Raw genomic sequence first — 22034 nt, 5'->3', positions numbered from 1 at the left:
TGTAATTAATTTGTGAATATTGATAAATGTAAATTTCATTACACCTTCAAAGGAGCTACTAGTGCGCTTTACAGTCAGTCACTCTCTGTTATCTCAGAAGCTTGAGATTCCAATATTTAATTAATGTGAAAACCATCATCAAGCCTTGGAGCCACACAACATTTTGAAAGGAAGGTTCACAAAGCTTAGTTTGCAGCCAGTATCAGCAACTTTGACATCAGCTTGTGTGTATGGAAATTTGATGGTGGAAATCACACCCTTTTAGTGAACTTAGGATCCAGGGGCCCTGAATTATTCCTCTGATAGTAGCAGCATATTCTTCTCCCAGAGTGCTGTATTGACAGAAACATAGGAGGTCTGTCCAGAAGTTATCCAGCCATGTAATATGAAAAATGGAGACATTTATTAAAGAAGATACAAGGTACAAGAAACATTGTACATAGGACAATGATGCCTCTGTTCCCTTCAAAGTAGACACCTTCAGACATCACACAGTTCTCCCCAAGTGCCATCAGCTGCTCTGTCATATTTTCCTGAATCTCATTGATGGTCTGAAATCTCTGCTCTTTCAAAGGTGATTTTAATTTTGAACAAGCCAGAAGTTTCAGGGCACTAAATCTGGGCTTAGGGGGCTGAGTCACCTGGGTGATTTGATGTCTCACCAAAACTACACCAGACATGATACATGAGTGGGCACGTTGCCGTGATGAAGCTGCCAATCACCAGTTGCCAGTTGCCCATAGCTGTGGCCTTCTGAATCTTCTGAATAGTTTCTGCAGGGGAATGTTCAAGTTTAACACAAAATGTGATGCAGATTTTTTGCTGTACTTGCTCAGTCATTTTGAATGCAATGGCCATACAGTACACATCCTCACTCGAAGGCATCAACTGACTCCACTGAATAGTACAGTGAAGCCATCATTGGTCATACATGTGCATTCCAGTCCACTCTCCTTGGCTGCCAAGTTATATGATGTCACACAAACCATTCTCATTATATTAACAATGGTTTAACTTTTTCGGGACCGACCTCACACAGCTAGATCAATCAATTAAGACTCATTTATTGAGACCCTACTATGTGCCAGGTATTACTGTTCTAGATGCGATGTGCACATTATACCCTTTTTTGTGTAACTTCAGTCAAGAGACCTCAGATTTCAGTTTTTCCTACAACATGAGGATCATGGGATTTGACTTGAATAGTTTTAAGTGATTCCAGATGAGGCTATTCGGCACTCTTTTTCTAATTCTCACATTAGTGAGCACAGAATAAGCATGAAGATATCCTCCTTATTTACTAGTTGCCATAGATGGGCTGAACACTGGACACAGAAGAGTGAGTGGCTTCAAGTAAGTTACTCCCTCTCTCACCCATCATTTCCTTCTAGTAGTGGAATGATAATGGTGCCCAACTCAAAAGATATGTAGGGATTTAATGACATGAATAGTGTAAATCACCCTGTTTAAAGTTCTAGCATCTTTAATAAATTGGGATATTTTCATACAACATTTAAGCTCTTCAAAGTAATGGTGTGTAAAGTACAAGTTACTTTCAAATCTTCCCTTAGCAGTTTCATAGAAACCACCAGGTTCCAACAGGGCCACGGAAGGCAGATTTTTCCCATTTACACCTTACCTCTTGGAAATTCCCAAATCCTCTTTATCAGCCCCAACCACAAAGTACTGTTTTTAAGCATTCCGGTAAAATTCCTTCATTTCTCAAATGGGCCAATAGCACAATACATTTATATTGTTCATTTGAGGACTAGCCTAGGAACTCTAGTTCAGTATGAAAACAATTCCTGCTAAAAACTAAATACAAACCCCCCCGACACCCACCCAGCCATTTCAAATACATTCTCAGTTTTGATTGTCTCATCATAGTGAGAAATATTATACTCTAATTTAAACTTCCTTACATTTCACCTTGAAGGATGTTGAATTTTGTCTTGACAATATCAATGCCTTATTATATGGCTGCTTTCAGAGATATTTAGCTGTTTCAACTACTTTAATTTTCCAAAAGGGGAAAATAATATCTCCATTTTTCCATTATGTAAGTTCAGATTCAGAAATATGAAAAAACATGTTCAAGGTCACACAGCCAGCCTGTATTATGGAGTGGATATTCAAACCTTCGATAGCTAACTGTGTGGCTAGTCCTCTTTTTACTATACCTGGTAACTGGCTTCTGAAGACTTTTGATGTCCTCACCACCTCCATTAACCATGTCCATGGCATGTTTTATCTGGCAGCATTATTTTAAAAATAATTCATTCACTGAGTGTTTTCGTCTTCTATTTGATACTGCGCTAGGACTGGGATCTTAATGATAACCATAAACAGACGTAATTACAAAGATAAACGTAAAATGAGAACTGAGATGAGTGTTTTGAAGAAGTATAAGATGCTGTGAGAAAATATGATGGGGGGGTTTTATCTAGTCAGGGAATGAGGTCAGGAAATATTTTCTAAAGAAGTGACAACTAAGCCAAAATCTGAAAGATAAGTGGCAGCTACCCAGACAGATGGAGAAAAGCATACTGGGCAAAATGCATTTTAAAATTATAAGGAAGCCAAGACACCTGGGGAATAACATTGAGTTGAGGGCCTTAGAATGAGAAGCTATGTATTCCAGGCTGCTAAGTTCACTTAAGTCACCTGGAACTCAGAACCACCCTTCAGCTCCTGCTCTTCTGGGTTTGTTTGACTCTTTCTGAGGTCCCACATATTCATACAACAAATTCTTTGTTATTTGAGGGAATTTGAGTTAGTTTCAATTTCTTAAAACTAAATTAGTCTATCTAGGACAATCTATCAGACATCTTTTAAGATAGATGATATATCAAATATCCTCAAAAGTACAGAGTCAATAGTGTTTTTATTTCAAAAATCATTCACAGAGAGAGCTCTGTTTAACTGGTAGTTATCTTAAAGCACATATAGAGTGATGGAATTTAATGGCAATGACTGGTTGTTCTGAATTTTCAATGAGAAAAGAACAATTCAAAATGGGGGCTTCAATTTTAATAGAAATTTAGACCAGATTTTCTTTAAAAGTAATAGCTTTTTTACATTGGAAAGAGTACAGAATGAATCTTCTCTAGATTAAATAGATAGGAAGCCATTTTAGAAAAGCATGATTTTTTTTTTAATTGGAGTTCAATGTACACGTCCAAGGCTTCATGTGCCACAATGGTTGCACTTATGGTATCCAAGAATCAGCTCATCAGCTCTGATGGCCACAGAGTCCCTGGGGGCTATTTGGAAACAATTACAACCTATAGGTCTTTACTTCACATCTTGGGAGAGAGCATGATGAAAAGCCCCAAGATCAGCATTTAGAATCAGAATACCTCCATTGAAGATTTAACTCTACTCATTCTGAGTTTCCATTTTAGAATCCATAAAGTGGAAGTAGGGATAATTTTCATGGATATTGTGAGGATCAAAAAAAAAAATTACCACGTATGGCCTTGGCTGCGTGGCTCAGTTGGTTGGAGTGTCATCCTGCACACCAAAGGGTTGAGGGTTGGATCCCCGGTCAGGGCACATATGGCAGGCAACTGATCTATGTTTCTCTCTCAAATTGATGTTTCTTTCTCTCTTTCTCCTCTCTCTCTCTCTCTCTCTTTCATCAATAAACATATTCTTGGGTAAGGATTAAAAAAGGTTACCATGTATGAAAGCATTATATAAGCTGGACATCACCATACTGTTAATATTTGTGATAAGAAGGGTTTTCTTACAATAAGAAAAACTATTTGAGAAATTCACTCAGGAGTTAAGAACACTGACTTTGGGATCAGTGAGACCTAACTTCATGACTCTTCTTATTAGATCACTAACCCCTTAATATTGGACAAATTATTTAAACCCTCCAAGTTTAATTCAATTTCATCAGCTATAAAATGAGACAAAATAGCACCTCACCACATAAATTGTTGTGACTTTAGATTAAATTAAATTATATGAGATCATGACTATAAAGCATTTATCCCTATGATTCACACTCATTATACACACTAAAGGTAAATTAATAGCAGTAGTAGCAGCAGCAAGTAGCATTTCCAATATTATTTGTAAACATAGAGTATTATACCAGACCAAATAACATCTTGGATTGCCCATTCCCAGGAAATAACTCAGAAAGGCAGCCTTGACTGTGAATCTAATTTTAATATCAACTAGCGAATGGCTTTATTTAGGAAGCACAACAGTTTTCTCTCTGTTAACTTCTCACACAATTAGTAAAAGGAAATTAAATGAAGCCACCTTTTCCAGACACAAATATGCAGTTGTCATTTAGGGAGAGTTTAGAATATACATTCCCTAACAGTTCAATTTATTGTTTAAAATTTTCTAATTTAGCCCACAGACAAAACTGAAATCCGACAGGAAGAAAATATTCTGTGTTATAATAAATAAATACCTACATCCTTAGAGGATGTAATTTTGACTCCTTTTTAAAATACTTTTTCCCCTTTTTTTCAATCATTCAACGTACATTTATTGGCAGTGGATTAAAACTTGGCTATTTAACAGTAAGCAAGATGCACATGGTCCCTGCTTTTTATAGCTAATAGAACATTGAATGCATAGGTAAAATAACCAGCAGTTAAAATAATTCATGTTAATGCTGTGATAGGAGAAATATTCTTTGAGTACATAAGAAGGAAATCTTCCCAGATTTTTGAGGAAGCAATCCATAAAAACACCAAATTTGTCCATTCTTCCCTATTAGATTATAAATCTCTTGATGATAAAATCTGGTTTATCTATCTTTATATTCTCTGCAGGACCTGAGATATTATTTTACATAGATACTTATCTGGGGTGCATCTAGCTGATTGGCTCACTCAACATCCATACCAACCTCCTCATATTATCCTTCAAGACTGAGAAGCTAGAAACATTTTCCAAACTCCCTTTCATATCTGGTTACATATGTGACTTAGATTATGCCAGACATAAGCACAGAGTTGTTTTGGAAATGAGTTAAATAGAAGCAGTACATGAGCCATCCATTACTGGTGTGTATTTCAGCAGGAACATGGGGCAGGGGCCCACAATTTCAACAGTGACTTCCTGGACTATGGTCAAGGCGTATAAACTTGGAGCCAGCAGTCTGAATAGCAGCTTCCTGATTCTCTGGCTCTTTAACTGTGACAGGACTGGCAGCTCTCTTGAAGGGACAGTTCCACAGTATTCCTCTTATTCTGCAGTCATTCCCAGATGCTCAGCCTAAAAGCTGCTTCTTCAGCATTTTGAACAATGTTGCTGCAAACTAAATCCTTGAATGAAGTTCCTTTCTGCTCTCCTTTCTACTTAAACTAACTGGAACCATATCTGTTATCTGCAGCTAAACCTTATTTTAGTCATTTGAGCCAAGCTGAATTAGTCAGAAATATAAAGGGGACAGATAAAAATATGTATGTGATGCACAGTTTATTCTTGTATTATTTGTAAATTATTGCATTATTTATTTGTATTACAACTGTAAACCTACTTTTGCTCACCCCTGTATACTAAACTCCGCAGTCACTGCTTACATAAAGTACTAGAAGATAAAATGACCCACTATGTGTGAAAATGGTATGAACATATAATGTCCACACTTAATCAACTACATAAATAACTCTGCTTGAGATGGTTTGTAAATGTAGTGTTTGTCAATAATCTGGAGCCACTCTAGGCCAATCACTGTGGCTCTGTTGCATGCATAGAACTGGCATGCAACAAGGCAGACAACCTAATCCATCACATTTAAGAATGTGTTGTGGTCTTCATAGGGTCTAGAAAAAAGGAAATCAATGACCATGAAGAGGTTAGCGTCGCTTTCGCATCTCAGAGGAGATGACAACCTGACCAGCAGACGACAATCAGTTGCCCTTGAAAAGTATGATCCCGTAGGTTATACAATGACACTCACCACAAAGACTCCCTACCTAACTCCATTGTGTCTGTTTAAAAATACATTATAGATTTTTAAAATGTCTAGCTAATTGCCAGTCATATGGTGATTAATTTGCATACATAAATTCATTTTCTTCTCTCACCCAAGTCTTTCTAAATTCATTTTATAGACTAGGAGGCTGCAGCTCATAAAGGGTGAATGATACATCTGAGGTTCCATGGCTAGTAGTTTGCAAACCCAGGCTTCTCTGGCTCTTTAATGCTATGGGCAGATCTTGAATGCAAGTCCCATTATTCTGCCTCTTACAAAAAATTTCCTGCCAAGGAGAGACTGCATTAACCAACTAACATTAAGACTTGGGTCCTCTTGCCAACCATAGTTCTGGATAAAATAAAAAATTGTGCCTGTTTATAAAATAGCCCCTTATGAGTGGAAGAACATGAGTTTTTCAGACTCCATTTACTCCCTCAAACCTGATGCAGTAATTAGGTCAATTGCAGGAATCAACAAAGTTAAGAACATGCTGCCTCCAAATGGGCCCAGCCTGGGTGGCCCTTTTTTACATCCCTTCTCTTCAAAGGGTGTAACCCCCATCCCTTTCCTCCTTCTGTCCTCAGGAAGCTGTTGTGGTTTTTGAATGAGGCTGCTGTGTGTTCACTGTATCTGCATGACACAGATATCTGAGCTATTTTGCTGAGGGGATTGCCCCGTGTTATTCTCACATGAAAGATTTTCCAAAGTTTTATAATTCCATAGCTCAGTCTTATCTTTTTTAGTTTCTTAAGCACAGGCTCTGTCAACAACAGGGAGTCTTTGGAGCTGTTCTCTGATGTAATGTCAGGGTCAACAAGAAGGCATCTCCAACCCTCATAAAATGATGTCTCCTTCTGATCGATGGTGTCTGAATATTCACAGTAATTTATTCCTTTATATTGTGGCTCTGCATTTCCCACAATTCAAATACCCCTAGGAAACTAGTATATTAAACTTTATCAGTCATTAATATTTTATTGAACCTGAGTTTATCAGATCTTCTGCCTATAGGAAGTTTTTAAAACTAGGACCAGAAAGGGAAGCCTCAGAGCACGAGGCTGTATTTAAGACACAGAATTGTTGGGTATTGTCTGTCTTTCCAGAGACCAATTCTAGGTGCATGGACAGGGGAAAGGTGAAATATATGGTTCACAGTCACATTCTCCATTGTCTTTTTTTTTTTCAGTTCTATATACTGTCTGAATAACCTTTGATGTTATTCTTTTTAGTATTCTTTTAGTATTTTTCAGTATTCTTTTTAGTAAAATAAGGGGTTCAAATTTGGCCTATATTGCCTACTTAATACTAGAAAACAATCTGGAAAGTCAACTTTGGGATCTAAATGCCCCCCGCCTCTTATTACCTTTGTAACCCAGCATTACTCTTTTCTATGTCACTCAACTCTGCAATTGGCACCTGCTGTCACCTTCTTAGTGTGGTCACTGAACTGTAAGCTCTGTAAACACCAGGGACCTTGGTCACCACTGTGTCCCAAGCACCTAGCTCTGGGACTGCCACAGAGTCAGTGCTCAATGAGCATTCATTGAAAAAATGTTTTTGTGAAACAATGATTGTCCAATAGGCATTGGTCAGTTCTTAGCTACTTAGTTCTTTGGAGCATTTGTTCACCACCTCCCCATTTTTAGAACTCTTTCTCCCTTTGATATTTGTGTTACCATGCTTTCTTGGGGTGGAACTGGGAGTGGGAGGATGGTGGTAATACATTGATTAAGAAATTGGCCTCTGGAGTCAGATGGACAAGGTTTAAATCCAAGATCTTCTACTCACTAATTGTGTGATCCAGGTAGCTAATTAATTCTCCTTTCTTGTTTCTTCATGAAAAATATGGGGATCTGAAGAATTTTTGCCTCATCAGATTGCTACACAGATTGTGTGATTCTTGTTAACATTGCACAGTGCCATTATTTGAATACTTTAAAACCCTTTGGCTATTACTTATGTTCTTTCTCATTCGCCTGTTACTTAAATATTTACTGTTGTGAAAACAAAGTAATCCTCAGGGTACCATGCTCTTCTTTTTTAACATCATCTACTTTTTATGAATTGCCATCAATTTCATAGCCTTGATTGCTCATTATATCTTATTGATGCTAAATTCTGTAATCTTGGTTCAGATCTCATTGCTGAACAATAAACCTCTATGTGACAGATATAAGTTCACTCAAGGTCATTTTCTCTACCTCTTTGATACACTGTTAAACTTCATTTCTCAGCTTCTCTCATAGTTTCATAAGGTCACATGAGTGAATTCTGTCAACAAAATATAATGTAAGTGAAATGAGCCATCTCTATGATTGGCCCGCAGAATTACCTTCCATGTGATCTTCTGTACTTTCTCTCTTCCCATAAGCCAGTTAATGTAGGAGACTTGGAGGTCCTAAGAAATGGTCAGATCACAACAGTGAAGAAGCCAGTGTCCCTAAATAACCATGACGAAAGCTGTGTGCCAACCAGGAACATCTGCATTGGTCTCAGCATGAGGAGTAATAAACTTTTACTTGCTAAAGATGTTGAGGTTGGGGGTATTGTTACAAGAGCTAGTAAAAACACAACAAAGAAAAATACAGGCCAATATTGCTGATGCGCATAGGCATTTAAATCCTCAACAAAATATTGGCAAACTGCATCCAGAAATACATTAAAAGGATCATCCATCATGATCAAGTTGGGATTCATCCCAGGGATACAAGGATGGTTCAATATATGCAAATCAATAAATGTAATATACCACATAAACAAAAGGGAAGACAAAAAACACATGATCATCTCAATAAATGTAGAAAAAGCATTTGATAAGATACAGCACCCATTTATGATAAAAAACACTCAGCAAAAGGAATAAAGGGGGCATACTCAACATAATAAAGACCATATATGAAAAACCTAGAGCCAAGATCATACTCAATGGGCAGAAACTAAAAACTTTCCCACTAAGACCGGGAAAAAGACAAAGATGTCTGCTTTCACCACGTCTATTCAATGTAGTATTGGAAGTCCTAGCCACAGTGGTCAGACAAGAAAAAGAAATAAAAGGCATCCAAATCAGAAAGAAGGAAGTAAAACTATCATTGTTTGCAGATGACATGATAGTGTACATAGAATACCCTATAGACCCCACCAAAAAACTACTCGATCTAATAAGTGAATTTGGCAAAACAGCAGGATATATAGTCAATATTCAGAAGTCAAAGTCATTTTTGTACACCAACAATGAAATATCGAAGCAGAAATCAGGATAAAAAATCCCCTTTGCTATAGCAACAAGAAAAATAAAGTACCTAGGAATAAATTTAACCAAGGAGGTAAAAGACCTGTACTCAGAAAACTACACAACACTGAAGAAAGAAATTAAGGAGACACAAGTGAATGGATGCATATACCGTGTTCATGGATTGGAAGAATTAACATAATCAAAATGTCCATATTACCCAAAGCAATTTATAGATTCAACACAATCCCTATTAAAATACCAATGATATATTTCACAACTATACAACAAACTTCAAAAATTTATATGGAACCATTAACGACTCTGAACAGCTGCAGCAATTGTGAAAAAGAAGAACAAAGTAGGAGAGATCAAACACCTGACATCAAACTCTATTACAAGGCCACTGTAATCAAAACAGTCTGGTACTGGCATAAGAACAGACACAGATCAATGGAACAGAATAGAGAGCCCAGAAATAAACCCATGAATCTATGGTAAATTAATAGTTGACAAAGGGGGCAGAAGCATAAAATGGAATAAAAATAGGCTCTTCAACAAATGGTATTGGGAGAGCTGGACAGCCATATACAAAAAAATTGAAATTCGACCACCAATTGACACCATACACAAAAATAAATTCAAGATGGATAAAAGATTTATATGTAAGTTGCAACACCATAAAAGTCCTAGAGGAAAACATAAGCAGGAAACTCAAATATTCCACGCAGCAATATTTTCACTGATATGTCCCCTAGAGCAAGGGACATAAAGGAAAGAATAAACAAATGGGACTTCATCAAAATGAAAAGCTTCTGCACAACTAAAGAAAACATCAGCAAAATTAAAAGGAAACCAGCCGCATGGGAAAATATATTTGCCAATGGTACTTTGGACAGGAGTTTGATCCCCAAAATATATAAAGAACTCACACAACTCCACTCTAGGAAGACAAACAAGCCAATTAAAAAATGGGCAAAGGACCTGGACAGACACTTCTCCAAGGAGGACATACACAGGGCCCAGAGACATGAAAGGATGCTAATCATCACTAGCCATCAGAGAAATGTAAATTAAAGCCACAATGAGACATCACTTCATACCGGTCAGAATGGCCAACATATACAAATCAACAAACAGAAGTGCTGGTGAGATTGTGGAGAAAAGGGAACCCTACTACACTGTTGGTGGGAATGTAGACTGGTGCAGCCACTGTGGAAAACAGTTTGGAATTTCCTCAAAATGCTAAAAATGAAATTGTCTTTTGACCCAGTGATTCCACTGCTGGGATTATATCCGAAGAATCCCAAAACACCAATTCAAAAGAACTGATGCACCCCAATGTTCATAGCAGCACAATTTACACTAGCCAGGTGTTGTAAGAAACCTAAGTGCCCATCAATAAATGAGTGGATCAAAAAACTATGGTACATTTGCACAGTGAAATACCAAGCAGCAGAAAGAAGGAAAGAGCTACTACTTTTCGCTACAGACTTGATGGAACTGAAGAGCATTATGCTAGGCAAAATAAGTCAGGGGATGAAAGATAAATACCATATGATCTCACCTATAAGTCGAACCTAATCAACAAAACAAACAAGCAGGGAAAATATAACCAGCAAGATTGAAAGAGAAAAGTAACCAGCAATAAGGTGAGGGGAGGAGGGAAGGGAATAACAGGGAAAGGAAGGGGAAGAGTCAAATCAAGGAACATGTATAAAGGACCCATGGACAAAGTCAAAGTGGGGAAGGTTTGAGGAAGGGAGGTGGGGTTGGGTGGGACAGGGGAAAGTGGTGGCAGGAAAATGGAGACGAATGTATTTGAACAATGAAAAAAAATTTTTAGAAAAAAAGAAAGAAAGTAGCGATTGCCCAGAACAGTTTTCATGATAATAATAGCCTCATATTCAGTTTCTGTAGACTATGGTAAGTCTGTATAAATTCTGTAGACTATTGTAAGTCTGTATTATAAAACTATGAAAGTCTTCAGTTAAGATCCTGATCCAAAGATGATAGAAACATCATAGAAACACCATAGTATGGGGAAAGCAACCTCTAGTAACCTTCTCTCTTGTAGCCCTTGCACTCTGTATAAATATAGTGATCTTTATTTTTAACTTTTTGAAAATCAACTGCTTTTCCTCTCTTGAATATTATTAAAATTAGGAGACTTTACCTTTGATATTTTCAACAGGTGTCTTCCCAAGGAGCTTGGGAGCAGGTTTTCACATAGCATTTCCCACAGGACATAATCAGTGTTGCAACATTCACTAAATGTGGAATTGAGCTAACAGTGTAATAATGTAATAAACTACTTGAAGGTTAATATACACATATTCTGCTTCAACAATATTCCTCACAGCAGCTAGGAACAAACATGTAGTGAGGTATTAATGAATGATTTACTTAATATAATAAGGAGTTCAGCAAGTATAGAAAGGCTATCTTGTTCTTGAGAAAGTCCACATTGTTTCCTCAAGAATTTGTTGCCATTTTGCCAAATATTTTAAGTATTGCATAAAGAAATATTCTGCCTCAAGACTGGTATTTAAGGTTTGTTCCCAAATAGTCTAAACTCATCTGATCTACATCTTGCTCTATTTTCCAAGTCCTCTAGGTACCTATCTTACTGCCTTGTTACTATTTATAATCTCCTTTTCCAACTTGGCACACAACCACACTTTCTAGTAACTGTGCCTTTCACTCACCTCCTTAAGTGAAGTATTCAAATATACCCTAAGAAATAACATTTCCCTGTTCTTCCAGATTCTTGGGATCACCATCATCTCCCTGAGTCTCACCAAAAATAGTCTGATAAAGTTTTGTGGCAGAATACAGGATGTGTCTTCTATGTATGCCAAAGAAACCAAACATTTCTCTAGAAAAACAACTACTATTTTCTTTCTTCGGTGATAGCTACATAACCCAGTGCTGACCAGTGTGCCTTTTGGCCAGGAAGCTCAGAGCTGCATTCAGTGCTCAAGGCAACAAAGTAAATGTCCAGTAATGTTAATTTACTTCTTTGAGACCTCATTTGACCAATTTGCATCCAAAATGGAGGTATAGGTAAATACACTTTGCTTCCTCGCACAGCCAAGGGACAACAAGTTTACAAAAAATAATCAGAACTGCCTGAAAATTGAACTGTATGGAAGTCCAACAACCAAGGAGTTAAATAAGAAACATTCATCCAGACTGGTAGGAGGGGTGAAGATGGGCAGCTGGGGCAGTGAGGACATGCAGCAAGGCGGTGGACCAGACAGGCGAGGTGGCAACTGGTAGACTGGGCAGTCCCACATTTGCATGCGGATAAACCAGAAGAAACAACTGAAGAGTGAGACAGACCACACAACCCAGGGTTCCAGTGAGAGAAACTAAAGCCTTAAAACCTCTGGCTATAAAAATCTGTGGAGTTGCAGTGGTGGGAGAAACTCCCAGCCTCACAGGAGAGTTCACCGGAGATACTCACAGGGTCCTAAAAAGTACATAAACCCACCCACTCTGGAATTAGCACCAGAAGGGCCCAGTTTGCTTGTGGGTAGCAGGGGAAGTGACGGGGAGTGACTGAAAGTCAGGGAGAGCCTTGAGCAAACGACATTGTCCCCATCTCTGACCCGTCGCCCACGTACAGCGCCACAACACAGCAACCTAGGTTGCCCCGCCCTGGCGAATATCTAAGGCTCTGCCTCTTACAACATAAGAGCTGGGCCAAGACAAAGAAATATGGCCCAAATTAAAGAACAGATAAAAGCTTCAAAAATAGAACTAAGTGATGAACAGATAGCCAACCTATCAGATTCACAGTTCAAAACACTGGTAATCAGGATGCTCACATAAATGGTTGAGTATAGCCACAAAATAGAGGAAAAAGTGAAGGCTATGCAAAGTGAAATAAAGAAAAATATACAGGGAACCAAGAGTGAAGGGAAGGAAATCAGGACTCAAATCAACAACTGGGAGCAGAAGGAAGAGATAAAACTTTCAACTGGAACAAAATGAAAGAACAATAATTTTTAAAAAATGAGGAGAAGCTTAGGAACCCCTGGGGCAACATTAAACATCCCAACATCTGAATCACAGGGGTGCCAGAAGGAGAAAGGAAGAGCAAAAAATTGAAAACATTTGAAAAAATAATGAAGGAAAATTTCCCTAATCTGGTGAAGGAAATAGACTTCCAGGAAGTCCAGGAAGCTCAGAGAGCCCCAAAGAAGCTGGACCCAAGGAAGCACACACCAAAGCACATCATAATTACATTACCCAAGATTAAAGATAAGGAGAGAATCTTAAAAGTAGCAAGAGAAAAGGAGAGAGTTATTTACAAAGGGATTTCCATAAGACTACCAGCTGATTTCTCAAAAGAAACCTCACAGGCGAGAAGGGGCTGGCAAGAAGTACTCAAACTCATGAAAGGCAAGGACCTACAACCAAGATTACTCTTTCCAGCAAAGCTATCATTTAGAATGGAAGTGCAGATAAAGTGCTTCCCAGATATGGTCAAGTTAAAGGAGTTCATCATCACCAAGCCTTTATTATATGAAATGTTAAAGGGACTTATCTAAAAAAAAGAAGATCAAAAACTATGAACAGTAAAATGACAAAAAACTCACAGCTATCAACGACTGAGCCTAAGGAAAACAAAAACAAACTACACAAACAACTAGAACAGGAACAGAATCACAGAAATAGAGATCAGATGTGGGGGGGGGGAGAATTGAGGAAAAGTTAAAGGGAATAAGAAGCATAAATAGTAGGTACAAAATAGACAGAGGAAGGTTAAGAATAGTATAGGAAATGGAGAAGGCAAAGAACTTATATGTTCAATCCATGGACATGAACTAAGGGGTAGAATGCTGATGAGAGAGGGACAGTGCAGGGCAGAGGGGGATAAAGGAGAGAAAAAAAATTTACTTTTTTAAAAAATTCTTTGTGCAATTTAGTTGTTATTTATAGCTTCCTTGATCCTATAATAGTAATCATAACAATCATAATTATAATAAATAACCTCTATGTGTCACTTGCTTTTCTAAGTTGTATATGTATATGCATATATATCTGCTGTATATCAATATATAATTTTTGTGGTTGATACAGTTATCCTTGTTTTGTAGATAAAGTAAACTGAATTGCCAAAAGTTTAAGTAATTTGACAAAAGTCTAATTATAATTTGCTTCAAATCCCTACTTCCAAATCTTCCCTAACAGTTTCTGAGAATTCCTGGATGTTTTACAATCTCAGAACCACCTCAACCACTGAGCTCTTGCTTTCTTCTTCAATGCATCTGATGCCCATTTTGGGATCTTATAAAACCAATAAACAGAGTCCATCTTCCTTTCATTGGTTAAAACAAATAATAAACAAAACTTAATAGCTAGAGAGATAGATGTCAAAATGTCAGTTACACCATTAATAAAGCTGACTGGAAAAAAAATCTTTAGATCTGTGGCCAAAATATTTATTAATTATGCCCCCAAAGAATTACATGGACAAATTCACCTGGACACTTTACAAATGAAAAACCACCATCCTTCCCACCCCTTTCTCTGTGAATTTACAACATGAAGGAGCAGGGAGTCTTGTTCAATAGAAAAAAAATACCCAAGAGACTCAAAATTTATTTTTTCTCCTAATCCCACCAGTCAGGTAAGTCATTCTCCCTCCCTTGGGGAGATCCAGAGCATTATCCCAAAAGAAATCCTTCTTCCTGAAGACATGAGACAAGGGAAATAAAAGCTCTCCCTAAAAGCCAGACATCAAATTTGGCCCATTCCTCAGTTGCCATGTATTCAGTAGATTTTATTAAATCTTTGGGAGAAGATAAAAAATGGGCTTAAATCACAGCAATGTTCTAGTTATTAATTTTATATCTATATTTTTAATCTCTCCTGAAAATAAATTTATATGGAAACTGTGGTTAAAAATACAATAAAAATAATTTCTGCTATATTTATGTCTAACTTTTATTTTCAAGAATTTGGTCTTATAATGAGTTTAATCCTAGAAACTTGCTTTAAATAAGTTTTGGAAGTAGACATAATAAAATTTGAAATTAAATACCTGGACTATTGATCAACCAGGTCAAATCTGATGATCCCATATAAGTATTATCCCATTAACATAGTGGACAGAGCCATTAAAAACGGAAAGACAAGCACAAACCTATAGTCTACATATTTTAATTTCTTCTATTTTACATCTTAAGAAAAAGTGAAAGTGATTATTTCAATAATTCAAAATAATATTTATTCACCATTTTCATTCAAATTTCTGAATCTGCAGAAAAATAATGAATTGTATCAAAGTTTTATACTGTGGGACCTTCTCAGGGGGAAAAAAAAAACAATCCTGTAGGCTTGAAAAAAAATCTAGTCGATTAGCTAATTTTGGAATCTGATCTCCAATCTCATTAATTTACATACATGCTTTAATTAAAATTTTAATTTAGAACTTCTATGAAACATTAATCTTGAAAACACCACTGAGACATGAACAAGGGTTACTAAATATTCTTCTTTAGGCTCTCAGTCACAAACATCCAACAAGGGCTTACTGGTACAAAGTGAAGGAAAAATATAATAAAATGGAAAGCAAAAATATTTTCAATATCCTTAGAGTGCTTTTAATGTAAGGAGTCCAGGAAATTTTATTGGCAAAAACCTAGTCACAACAATAAATCTTACAAATATGTATAGTTAAGGATGGTTACGAAGAACCATAAAATATTTTAACTAAGTGTAATAGGCCAATAATGGCCTCCACCCCACCACCAAAAATGTTGATACCCTAACTCCTGGAACCTGCGAATAGGTTACATTACATTGTAAGAGAGATTTTGCCAGTGCAATCAAAGTTAGAGCCCCTGAAATAGAAAGATTCTGTCCCCATTTTCCTTGTTAGTTCAGTTTGTTCATTAGATTCCCCATAGGAGTGAAAAAATATGGTATTTGTGTTTCTCTGACTGGCTTATTTCACTTAGCATGACGTTCTCCAGGTTCATCCACACTGTGGCAAAGGGTAAAATTTTTCTTCTTTTTCATGACTGAGTAGTGGTCCATTGTGTAAATATCCCATAGTTATTTTAATCACTCATCTAATGATGGACACTTGGGCTTCTTCCATATCTTGGCAATTGTAAATGAAGTTCCAATAGACATAGGGGTGCTTATGTTTTTTCTAATTAGTATGTTAGTTTCCTTCAGTTATATTCCCAGTAGTGGGATCGCTGGGTCAAAAGGCAAGTACATTTTTAATTTTTTGAGATATCTCCATACTGATTTCCACAGTGGTTGCACCAGTCTGCATTCCCACCCGCAGCAGAAAAGTGTTCCCCTTTCTCCATGTTCTTGCCAGCACTTGTTATTTGTTGATTTATAGATGAGAGCCATTCTGACAGGTGTAAGATGGTATCTCATTGTGGTACTAACTTGCATTTCTCTGATGATTAGTGATGCTGAGCATCTTTTCATATGTCTATAAGCCATCTGTATGTCCTAGTTGGAGAAGTGTCTATTCAGGTCCTTTGTCCAGTTTTTAATTCGGTTGTTTGTTTTCTTAGTGTTGAGTTTTGTAAGTTCTTTATAAATTTTGGATATTAACCCCTTATCACGTGTATTGGAGAATATGTTCTCCCATTCTGTGGGTTGTTTTTTTATTTTGTTGATGATTTCCTTTGCAGCGCAAAAGCTTTTTAGTTTGATGTAGTCTAATTTGTTTATTTTTTCTTTTGTATCCCTTGCCTGGGGATATGTATATCCAATAAAAAATTGCTATGAGAAATATCCAAGGTTTTTCTGTCTAGGTTTTCTTCCAGGATTTTTATGGTTTCAGGTAGTAGAGTTGGCGCCAGGTAGGGAGTGGAGGGATTGAACAAAAAGGAAAAAAGACTCATGGACATGGACAACAGGGTGGCAAATGCTGAGGGGAGGGAGCTATAAAAGGACTAAATGGTAGTGAGAAAATGCAATAAAGATAAAAAAATAGAGTCTAAAAAAGTAAAAAATAGGAAGGTTCTCCTAAATTGTTTAAGTGAGCTCAATCTAATTACATGAGCCCTTACAAGCAGATGACATTCTCTTGTTTCAGTCAGAGAGAGATGTGATGAAAGAAAAAGACAGAGACTAGTGGTGGAAAGGGAATTTGGACTGATGAGGCAGAAGGGGAAGCCAGAGAGAAATTCAAAGTTTGAGAAGAACTCAGCCTGCCATCTCTAGCTTTGAAGATGGAGGAAGGGGACAGGAGCAATGGAATGCAAGCAACCTTTGGAAGCTAAAAATAATGGCCAGCCAACAACCAGCAAAACAATGGAACTTCAGTACAATAACCACAGTAACTAAATTCTGCAAACAACCTGAATGAGCATGAGGATTCTTCTCATACCCTCAGATAAGCACTCAGGTTGACCAACACCTTAATTCCTGTTTTATGAGACATAAAATATAGAAATGAGCCATGCTTTAAAAATTCATTTAAATAATAAACAACTCATAATTTTGCTTAGTGTTCCCATTGTAGTTGGTTTACTAGTGCTCCCGCAAAATTCATTTCCACCTGAAACCTTGGAATGGAAACTTACTTGGAAATAGCATCTTTGTAGATGTAATTAAGGTAATATCAAAATGAGATCATACTGGAAGAGGGTGGGTCCTGAATCCAATGAGAATGTCCTTAACAAAAGACAAAAGGCACCAGGAAGAGGCTCTGTGAAGACAAAGGCAAGGATTGGAGTGATGCTTCCACAAGCCATGGAATACCAGGAGCCACCAGAAGCTGGAAGAGGCCAGGAGGGATTCCCCCCTAGAGCCTTTGCAGGGAGCATGGCCTTGCCAACCCCTTGATTTCAGGCTTCTGGCCTCCAGAACAGTAAGAATAAATTTCTGTTGTCTTATATCACTGAGTTTGTGGTAATTTGATATGGCAGACCTAGGAAAATTAAACAGCATTTTAAAAATAAAGTATCCTTATATATATATGAAAATAAAGTGTATATGTATATATACACACACTATATACTTTAATCTCCCATGCCCACCTACTTTTTTTGGCCCTACTCTTACCCTCCCTGATAATTGAATAGTGGGTGCTAACTACCTTCTCAATTCTACATTTATGTTTTATGAAAGTTAGGGAAAGAATAAAATTAAGCATTCACACTCTTGCAGTTGATAGGGGTTTTTTTTCTATGCTTTTTTTCCTAATTGATGAAAAGGCCAGAACTATGAGTAACTCTCTCTTGTCCTGAGTGTATGTGGGTTTACAGAGATTCATCTTCAGTTTCTCATTAGATTTTTAGTTCCAACATAACACCACTGATTGGTCAGGCAAAGCTGTGCTGCCTTGAAAACATATCTAGGCAACATGGTGGGAGTGTTGGGCAATGGTTGCTTCATTATTTGTGTGATTAATTAGAAGTTCTGGATTTGTAAGTAGGTCTATCTGCTCTGGGATAATATGGGTTTCAAATGGAATATTAAGGGTTGTTTGTTGTGATGTTTAATTTTATTTGTCAACTTCCCAAGCCATGGGATGTCCAGTTATTGGATTAAACATTGTTTCTGGATGAATTAGTATTTGAGTAAGTAGACTGGGTAAAGCAGACTGCCCTCGCTAATGTGTGCAGGCATCCTCCAATCTATTAATGGCCTGCCAAGAACAAAAAGACAGAAAGAAGAATTTGCTCTCTTCCTAATTGCTTCAGTTGGATATTTATCTTCTGCTGCACTTGTACTGGGACTTTCACCATTAACTCCTCTGGTTCTCGAGACTTAGGGCTTGGACTGAACCAGACTACTAGCTTTCCTGGGCCTCCAGCTTATAGACCACAGACCATGGGACTTCTGTCTCCATAATGTGTGAAACCAATATTTTATTCCAAAATAAGAAAACCAATTCCTTATTTTATATATATTATATAAAATATATGTTATATATTAAATTATATATATATATGTGTGTGTCTATATATATATATATATATATATATATATATATATATATATATACATACAGACACACACATATACACAAAATCTAAGTCTGGGTCATTTTCTTTTTTTCTTCTCAATCAGAGAAAAACATGAGGAGTCTTAGCACTTCTTCTTAGGGGATTGGGGCAAGATGTTCCCTACACTGACGTGCTACTCTTTTCTGCCTGGAACTGCCAGAAACTCAGTACTTATCCACTAGGTTGGGGTCATAATGAGACTGAATATAGAGTAAGCACCTAACATTTAGCTTATTTGATTATAATATAAGTGCCTGATATTAAGTTTTAATTGTCCAGGTATCCACTTGAAAGATATCTTGAATAAACATATTGACAGCTACAAGACTAGATAAAGAGCTGAGCCACCCCCTCCATGAAGTTTCCTTTTTCAGAGATTCCTGGTTGACATAGATAATGAACCATTTGACCACATACATTTCCTTAATTAGCATCCTTTCATTTCAGCATCAAGAAACCCTTTCAGCATTTTTTTGTAAGGCAAGTGTAGTGGTGATGAATTTCTCCATCAGCTTTCATTTACATTAGAAAGTCTTTATCTCTCCTTAATTCCTGGAGTTTTGCTGGGTAAAGCATTTTTGGCTAGCATTTCTTTTTTTTGTTTCAATAATTTGAATGGATGATCCCACTTTCTCCTGACCTGTAACGTTTCTGCTGAGGTAGCTTTATGTGGGTTACCTTATAAGTTATAGACTTTTTTCCCTCTTGTTGCTTTTTAAGACTCTCTATATGTCTTTGATTTTTGACAGCTTCATTTTAATGTGCTTCTGAAGAGGATTTATTTAAGTTGATTTTATTTTTGGTGATCTATAAACTTCATGTATTTGGCAATTTAGTCTCTCCCCAGATTTAGAAAATCCTCAACCATTAGTTCTGTGAATAAGCTTCCTGGATCCTTTTCACTCTCTTCTTTTGGAACACCAACAATTCACAAATTGTTTCTTATCATGGGTTTCCCATGGATAATGTAGGCTTTCTTCACTTTTTTTAAATTCTCTTTTTTTTTTTCCTCCTCTGACTGGATAATTTCATAGTTCCTGTCTTCTAGCTCACAAATTCTTTCTTCTGCTTGATCCATTCTGTTGTTGATGATCTCTTTTGCATTTTTAAATTTCATTCATTGAATCTTTACTTCTTGAATTTATTTGCTTTCTTTTTTTATGATTTCTATGTCTTGGTAAAACTTCTCATTTTGTTTGTGTATTATTTCTCTGAACTTGCTCAATTATCTCACTGTGTTTTCTTGCAGTTCATTGAATTTCCCAAAAAGAGCTTTTTTAATTCTTTATTGGATAAATCACAAATCTCATGTCTTTGAATTTAATTTTTAATTATTGTGATCCGTTAGTGGTATCATATTACTTTGACTTCTCAAGTACCTCAAACTTTTACAGTACTGCCTTTATACTTGAAGCAATCACCTCCTCTAGTTTTACTAACGAATTTTGGAAGAGAGAGCATTTCCAACAGCTCTGCTGGAGAGTCTAAGGATTCTTGCTCCACACTTCTTGCTCCTTCTTGTGGCAGAATTCTTAAGCTTGTATGCCTTCTTTGGATCCTAAAATGCACCAGGGTGTTTGCTGACAGAGTCTCTTTCTTTTTTCCCTAAAGGTTCTACAAAAACCCAAGTTTGTGTTCTCTCTCTGGCACACATATTTATGCTGGCTTTCTGTGCATGCTCATCAGCTGCATGCCAAATCTCATTCTCACCGCTGCCTTTAGAACCATACAAAGGGAGCCAGCCACCGGATGGGGTGTATGTGGGTAAGGCACATACAACACCAGGGGTACCCATGGATCAGTTGGGGGATAAGTGGTTGAGGCATACCAGTGATTCATAACAGGCTTCTTAATGGGGTCTTTCATGCTGTTAGTGAAATTTGCATCCCTTTAATGCCCTGTGAGCATCCTATCTGCTTATTCCCCAACCTCTTCCCTCTCCCTAGTCATATAGTTCATTATACTGTACTCTGTATGGAGCAAAAAAATGAGCCCTTTTGGCAGCATCCTGAAACATCTAGGAAAATCAAGTACTCACTCACATGCTCTCCCTTTTCTCTACAAGAGAAATTAGGAACAGAGGAAGATCCTTCTTGATCCCAAGCTGTGCCACCTTGGGGGAAGGGTGCAAGTAAAGTCAGGCTGTTCTTTTTACCCACTCCAATGTGTCCCCTCTCATATTTTAATTTTTGCTGTAATGGTATGCTGGAACTTCTTTGGAAACTTGGACTTCCATAAAGGCTCTCTTGTCCATTGGTGATTTATAAGACAATGTTTTGCAGGCATCCCTGGACTTCAGCCACGAGAGCCTAGAGCGAGTTCACAGGGATACCTCAGTGCCCTTGTCTAGGACCAAGGTCTGTCTGCCTATTATTCAACACTTGGGTGGACAAGACACCTTCCAATTTCCTTAGCATTTGATGCTACATTCCACATCTTCCTCAAAGGCATATAAAAATACCTGAAGCAATTCTGGAAGAGTGGTAAAGGAAGACTTAGGCTACCCCAAATTAATTACAGGTGTGGTAGAGGCACAGAAACTGACATATAAGTGACAGAAAAAAGTCCACAATTAGACCAAATATTTCTGGGAAATGAACCATAATACAGTTGGCATTGGATTAATGATTTGTGGTGAGAGCATGCACTATTTTGGAAAAAAAAAAAATGGATCTCAACATTAGCATATAAATACATACTAATAAATAATAGATTTAAATGTAAATATTGAAAGTAACAGTTCCAACTTAGGATCACAGTGTTAATTTATAACACCTAAACCCTTAGACTAAATGATTAGAGACTGGATATGTGCTCAACTAAGCAGGATAGAACCAAAAGAGTGAAGCCAGGC

The sequence above is a fragment of the Pteronotus mesoamericanus genome, unplaced genomic scaffold, assembly GCF_021234165.1.
Source record: "Pteronotus mesoamericanus isolate MK-2021 breed Mesoamerican mustached bat unplaced genomic scaffold, CSHL_Meso_final scaffold_36, whole genome shotgun sequence".
NCBI classification, from domain to species: Eukaryota; Metazoa; Chordata; class Mammalia; order Chiroptera; family Mormoopidae; genus Pteronotus; species Pteronotus mesoamericanus.
Note: the sequence above shows the minus strand (reverse complement) of the source record.